Source organism: Globicephala melas, chromosome X, assembly GCF_963455315.2.
Source record: "Globicephala melas chromosome X, mGloMel1.2, whole genome shotgun sequence".
NCBI lineage: Eukaryota > Metazoa > Chordata > Mammalia > Artiodactyla > Delphinidae > Globicephala > Globicephala melas.
In genome coordinates, this window is record NC_083335.1 from 112,678,974 (window position 1) to 112,687,003 (window position 8,030).

Here is an 8,030-nt window from a genome sequence, read left to right on the forward strand (position 1 = left end):
TCTGTATAGCGTTGCTTTTACCATTTGTCCTAGGGTTCTGTCTGTCCGTTTTGTTTTGTTTTTTTCTTTTTTTTAGTATAGTTTTTAGCACTTGTTATCATTGGTGGATTTGTTTTTTGGTTTGGTTGCTCTCTTCTTTCTTTCTTTTTTTTATTTTTAAAATTTGTTTTAATATTTTTTATTTTTTAAATAACTTTTATTTTATTTCATTTCATTTTATCTTTTTCGTTCTTTCTTTCTTTCTTTCCTTCTCACTTTTATTCTGAGCCGTGTGGATAACAGGCACTTGGTGCTCCAGCCAGGCGTCAATGCTGTGCCTCTGAGGCGGGAGAGCCAAGTTCAGGACATTGGACCACCAGAGACCTCCCCGTTCCACGTAATATCAAACACCAAAAATCTCGCAGAGATCTCCATCTCAATGCCAAGACCCAGCTCCACTCAAGAACCAGCAAGCTACAGTGCTGGACACGTTATGCCAAAACACTAGCAAGACAGGAGCACAACCTCACCCATTAGCAGAGAGGCTGCCTAAAATCATAGGAAGGTCACAGACACCGCAAAACACACCACCAGATGTGGGCCTGCCCACCAGACAGACAAGATCCAGTCTCATCCACCAGAACACAGGCACTAGTCCCCTCCACCAGGAAGCCTACACAACCCACTGAACCAACCTTAGCCACTGGGGACAGACACCAAAAACAACGGGAACTACGAACCTGCAGCCTGCAAAAAGGAGAGCCCAAACACAGTAAGATAGGCAAAATGAGAAGACAGAAAAACACACAGATGAAGGAGCAAGGTAAAAACCCACCAGACCTAACAAATGAAGAGGAAATAGGCAGTATACCTGAAAAAGAATTCAGAATAATGATAGTAAAGATGATCCAAAACCTTGAAAATAGACAAAATACAAGAAACGTTTAACAAGGGCCTAGAAGAACTAAAGAGCAAACAAACAATGATGAACAACACAATAAATGAAATGAAAAATTCTCTAGAAGGGATCAATAGCAGAATAACTGAGGCAGAAGAACGGATAAGTGACCTGGAAAATAAAATAGTGGAAATAACTACTGCAGAGCAGAATAAAGAAAAAAGAATGAAAAGAATTGAGGACAGTCTCAGAGACCTCTGGGACAACATTAAACGCACCAACATTCGAATTATAGGGGTTCCAGAAGAAGAAGAGAAAAAGAAAGGGACTGAGGAAATATTTGAAGAGATTATAGTTGAAAACTTCCCTAATATGGGAAAGGAAATAGTTAATCAAGTCCAGGAAGCACAGAGAGTCCCATACAGGATAAATCCAAGGAGAAACACGCCAAGACACATATTAATCAAATTATCAAAAATTAAATTCAAAGAAAAAATATTAAAAGCAGCAAGGGAAAAACAACAAATAACACACAAGGGAATCCCCATAAGGTTAGGAGCTGATCTTTCAGCAGAAACTCTGCAAGCCAGAAGGGAGTGGCAGGACATATTTAAAGTGATGAAAGGGAAAAACCTACAACCAAGATTACTCTACCCAGCAAGGATCTCATTCAGATTCCATGGAGAAATTAAAACCTTTACAGAAAAGCAAAAGCTAAGAGAATTCAGCACCAGCTTTACAACAAACGTTAAAGGAACTTCTCTAGGCAGGAAACACAAGAGAAGGAAAAGACCTACAATAACATACCCAAAACAATTAAGAAAACGGTAATAGGAACACACATATAGATAATTACCTTAAAAGTAAATGGATTAAATGCTCCAAACAAAAGACATAGACTGGTTGAATGGATACAAAAACAAGACCCGTGTATACGCTGTCTACAAGAGACCCACTTCAGACCTAGGGACACATACAGACTGAAAGTGAGGAGATGGAAAAAGATATTCCATGCAAATAGAAATCAAAAGAAAGCTGGAGTAGCGATTCTCATATCAGACAAAGTAGACTTTAAAATAAAGACTATTAGAAGAGACAAAGAAGGACACTACATAATGATCAAGGGATCAATCCAAGAAGAAGATATAACAATTGTAAATATTTATGCACCCAACATAGAAGCACCTCAATACATAAGGCAAATACTAACAGCCATAAAAGGGGAAATCGACAGTAACACAATCATAGTAGGGGAGTTTAGCACCACACTTTCACCAATGACAGATCATGCAAAATGAATATAAATAAGGAAGCACAAGCTTTAATAATACATTAAACAAGATGGACTTAATTGATATTTATAGGACATTCCATCCAAAAACAACAGAATACACATTCTTCTCAAGTGCTCATGGAACATTCTCCAGGATACATCACATCTTGGGTCACAAATCAAGCCTCGGTAAATTTAAGAAAATTGAAATCATACCAAGTATCTTTTCGGACCACAAGGCTATGATACTATATATCAATTAGAGGAAAAAATCTGTAAAAAATACAAACACATGGGGGCTAAACAATACACTACTAAATAACCAAGAGATCACTGAAGAAATCAGAGAGGAAATCAAAAAATACCTAGAGACAAATGACAATGAAAACACGACCACCCCCAGCCTACTGGATGCAGCAAAAGCAGTTCTAAGAGGGAAGTTTATAGCAATACAATCCTACCTTAAGAAACAAGAAACATCTCGAATAAACAACCTAACCTTACACCTGAAACAATTAGAGAAAGAAGAACAAAATATCCCCAAAGTTAGCAGAAGGAAAGAAATCATAAAGATCAGATCAGAAATAAATGAAAAAGAAATGAAGGAAACGATAGCAAAGATCAATAAAACTAAAAGCTGGTTCTTTGAGAAGATAAACAAAATAGATAAACCATTAGCCAGACTCATCAAGAAAAAAAGGGAGAAGACTCAAGTCAATAGAATTAGAAATGAAAAAGGAGAAGTAACAACTGACACTGCAGAAATACAAAGGATTGTGAGAGATTACTACAAGCAACTATACGCCAATAAAATGGACAACCTGGAAGAAATGGACAAATTCTTAGAAAGGTATAACCTTCCGAGACTGAACCAGGAAGAAATAGAAAATATGAACAGACCAATCACAAGTAATGAAATTGAAAGTATGATTAAAAATCTTCCAATAAACAAAAGCCCAGGACTAGATGGCTTCACAGGCAAATTGTATCAAACATTTAGAGAAGAGGTAAAACCTATCCTTCTCAAACTCTTCCAAAATATAGCAGAGGGAGGAACACTCCCAAACTCATTCTATGAGGCCACCATCACCCTGATACCAAAACCAGACAAAGATGTCACAAAGAAAGAAAACTACAGGCCAATATCACTGATGAACATAGATGCAAAAATCCTCAACAAAATACTAGCAAACAGAATCCAACAGCACATTAAAAGGATCATACAGAAAAAAAAAAAAGGATCATACACCATGATCAAGTTGGGTTTATCCCAGGAATGCAAGGATTCTTCGATATATGCAAATCAATCAACATGATACACCGTATTAACAAATTGAAGGAGAAAAACCATATGATCATCTCAATAGATGCAGAGAAAGGTTTTAACAATACTCAACACCCATTTATGATAAAAACCCTCCAGAGGGCTTCCCTGGTGGTGCAGTGGTTGGGGGTCTGCCTGCTGATGCAGGGGACACGGGTTTGTGCCCCGGTCTGGGAGGATCCCACATGCCGTGGAGCGGTTGGGCCCGTGAGCCATGGCCACTGAGCCTGCGCGTCCAGAGCCTGTGCTCTGCGGTGGAAGGGGCCACAGCGGTGAGAGGCCCGTGTACCGCAAAAAGAAAAAAAAACTCTCTAGAAAGTAGGCATAGAGGGAACTTACCTCAACACAATAAAGGCCATATATGACAAACCCACAGCCAACATCGTTCTCAATGGTGAAAAACTGAAACCATTTCCACTAAGATCAGGAACAAGACAAGGTTGCCCACTCTCACCACTATTATTCAACACAGTTTTGGAAGTTTTAGCCATAGCAATCAGAGAAAAAAAAGAAATAAAAGGAATCCAAATAGGAAAAGGGGAAGTAAAGCTGTCACTGTTTGCAGATGACATGATCCTATACATAGAGAATCCTAAAGATGCTACCAGAAAACTACTAGAGCTAATCAATGAATTTGGTAAAGTAGCAGGATACAAAATTAATGCACAGAAATCTCTGGCATTCCTATACACTAATGATGAAAAAATCTGAAAGTGAAATTAAGAAAACATTCCCATTTACCATGGCAACAAAAAGAATAAAATACCTAGGAATAAACCTACCTAAGGAGACAAAAGACCTGTATGCAGAAAATTATAAGACACTGATGAAAGAAATTAAAGATGATACAAATCAATGGAGAGATATACCATGTTCTTGGATTGGAAGAATCAACACTGTGAAGATGACTCTACTACCCAAAGCAATCTACAGATTCAATGCAATCCCTATCAAGCTACCACTGGCATTTTTCACAGAACTAGAACAAAAAATTTCACAATTTGTATGGAAACACAAAAGACCCCGAATAGCCAAAGCAATCTTGAGAACAAAAAACGGAGCTGGAGGAATCAGGCTCCCTGACATCAGACTATACTACAAAGCTACAGTAATCAAGACAGTATGGTACTGGCACAAAAACAGAAACATAGATCAATGGAACAGGATAGAAAGCCCAGAGATAAACCCATGCACATATTGTCACCTTGTCTTTGATAAAGGAGGCAAGAATATACAATGGAGAAAAGACAGCCTCTTCGATAAGTGGTGCTGGGAAAACTGGACAGCTACATGTAAAAGAATGAAATTAGAACACTTCCTAACACCATCCAGAAAAATAAACTCAAAATGGATTAAAGACCTAAATATAAGGCCAGACACTACCAAACTCTTAGAGGAAAACATAGGCAGAACACTCTATAACATTAATCACAGCAAGATCGTCTTTGACCCACCCCCTAGAGCAATGGAAATAAAAACAAAAAAAACAAATAGGACCTAATGAAACTTCAAAGCTTTTGCACAGCCAAGGAAACCATAAACAAGATGAAAAGACAACCCTCAGAATAGGAGAAAATATTTGCAAATGAAACAACTGACAAAGGATTAATCTCCAAAATTTACAAGCAGCTCATTCAGCTCAATATCTAAAAAACAAATAACCCAATCCAAAAATGAGCAGAAGACCTAAATAGACATTTCTCCAAAGAAGATATACAGATTGCGAACAAACACATGAAAGGATGCTCAACGTCATTAATCATTAGAGAAATGCAAATCAAAACTATAATGAGATATCATCTCACACCGGTCAGAATGGCCATCATCAAAAAATCTACAAACAATAAATGCTAGAGAGGGTGTGGAGAAAAGGGAACCCTCTTGCACTGTTGGTGGGAATGTAAATTGATACAGCCAGTATGGAGAACAGTACGGAGGTTCCTTAAAAAACTAGAAATAGAACTACCATATGACCCAGCAATCCCACTACTGGGCATATAACCTGAGAAAACCATAATTCAAAAAGAGTCATGTACCACAATGTTCATTGCAGCTCTATTTACAATAGCCAGGTCATGGAAGCAACCTAAGTGTCCATCGACAGATGAATGGATAAAGAAGATGTGGTACATGTATACAATAAAATATTACCCAGCCATAAAAAGAAACGAAATTGTGTTATTTGTAGTGAGGTGGATGGACCTAGAGTCTGTCATACAGAGTGAAGTAAGTCAGAAAGAGAAAAACAAATACCGTATGCTAACACATATATATGGAATATAAAAAAAATGGTCATGAAGAACCTACGGGCAAGACGGGAACAAAGACGCAGACCTACTAGAGAATGGACTTGAGGACACAGGGAGGGGGATGGGTAACCTGGGACAAAGTGAGAGAGTGGCATGGACATATATACACTACCAAATGTAAAATATGTAGATAGCTAGTGGGAAGCAGTCGCATAGCTTAGGGAGACCAGCTCTGTGCTTTGTGACCAAGTAGAGGGTGGGATAGGGAGGGTGGGAGGGAGGGAGATGCAAGAGGGAAGAGATATGGGGATATATGTATATGTGTAGCTGATTCACTTTGTTATAAAGCAGAAACTAACACACCATTGTAAAGCAATTATACTCCAGTAAACATGTTTTTAAAAAAATCCTGTGCTTCCCGAGTCTGCAGTCTAACAAGGAAGAAAATATGAATATAAATAACTATAATTCAATATAAAAATATTAAGTGGCATGAAAGGAAAATTCTATGGGTGAGATGACTTCTACTGATCATGTTGCCTTCCTAGGTTGCCACCTTCCCAAGCTGAGTCACCTCTGCTCTGTGGCTTCTCTTAAGATGTTACTATGATTATCTAAAAACAGAGAAGGACTCTAGATCAGTTCTTCTCCTTGGTCACACATTAGAATAACCTGAGGTGCTTTTAAAGCTCTCAGGCTGCACCACAGTCCAATTAAATCCAAATATGGAGGGAGAGACCCAAGCATCAGCATTTAAAAAAAATTCCCCAGATGATTCCACTGTGCAGCCGAGGTTGAGAATTGCCAAATGACTTCTGTTTCCAAAGTCCTATGCCAAATTCTATGCAGTGCTATAAAAAACCATAAAGTACATGTCTGTATATCGAGGCACTTCACTTTTTAATAACATGCTATTCTTACGTCACATCATTTTTCCTTGTGCATTTCTGTCCATTCAAGCAATTAAAGATAAACAGGTTAGCCATTTGAACTCATAACTATTTGTACCTTATTAATTGCCCAGTCTAACAGAACTAGTGAATTTAAGATGCAAATGGGAACTGCAAGTTCAAAGCCATGAAAAAGTTAATGATTTATCCTCCCCCCTGTTGTTGCAGAAAGATGACTATTTGATAACCCTCATGTTTATTTTGGAAGCAAAGGAGATGCCTGCTATAAAGAATGATCCCAATCTCCATTCTAGACTCCATCTAGAAGTCTAGAATTGTAGCTGCCTTTCTTAAAAATTGAAGTATAGCTGATTTACAACATTGTGTTAGTTTCAGGTATACAGCAAAGTGATTCAATTATACATAAATATTTTTTCAGATTATTTTCCATTATAGGTTATTACAGGATACTGAATGTAGTTCCCTGTGCTATACAGTAGTACCTTGTTTATCTATTTTATAGATAGTAGTATGTGTCTGCTAATCCCAAACTCCTAGTTTATCCCTCCCCTTCCCCCTTTCCTCTTTGATAACCATAAGTTTGTTTTTTATGTCTATGGGTCTGTTTTCTGTTTTGTATATAGATTCATTAGTATTTTTTTAGATTCCACATATAAGTTACTTCATATAATATTGTCTTTCTCATTTTGACTTACTTCACTCAGTATTATAATCTGTATGTACATTCATGTTGCTGCAAAGGGCAAATTTCATTCTTTCTATGGCTGTAGCTGCCTTTTTAAAAAAGTTTTTGGGATGTGCTCAGAGCAGGGGGCCTGAAGAAATGGCTCCTCTGTTTACAGCACACCCAACAGGAATCTGGGTTCATTGTGACAAGGGGCACAAAACTTGTGGCCTTCCTATGAACAAATACCCAACACGTCCCCCTGTACCAGTGGGACAGGGCTCAACTTTGGAAGAAAAGCTACAGTATTTAGTGGCGGAGTTTGCCACCTAGAGCCTGTCCGGTCCACGCATGTGTGGGCCATGAGTGGTCTTACAGACATAAAGGCTTTGAACCTCTCTCTTCAAGGAAAAAAAAGAAAAATAGATTCCAACTATATGCCATTCTGGAAAAGCAAAACTATGGAGACAATAAAAAGATCAATGGTTGCCAGGAGTTTGGGGGGACAGGGGAGATGAAAACACAGAGTACAGTTTTTATGAGTAGTGAAAATGCTTTGTATGACATTATAATGATGGATATATGTTATTATACTTTTGTCCAAACCCATAGAATGTGCAACACTATTCACTTCATTAAAGTGAACCCTAAGATGAAAAAAAAAAGCTTTTATTGTGAAATAATTTCCATCTTACCTAAAAGTTGCAAAAACAGTACAAAGACATGCCATAT

At 37.9% G+C, this 8,030-nt stretch overlaps 1 non-coding gene across 1 annotated transcript; it reads left to right on the forward strand.

Annotated features, from left to right (window-relative positions):
• Positions 1–7,426: 7,426 nt before the first annotated feature.
• On the forward strand, positions 7,427–7,556 carry LOC115850444 (small nucleolar RNA SNORA11). Its single transcript, XR_004038397.1, has one exon. It is a non-coding gene; the product is annotated as a small nucleolar RNA SNORA11 (small nucleolar RNA).
• Positions 7,557–8,030: the final 474 nt, after the last annotated feature.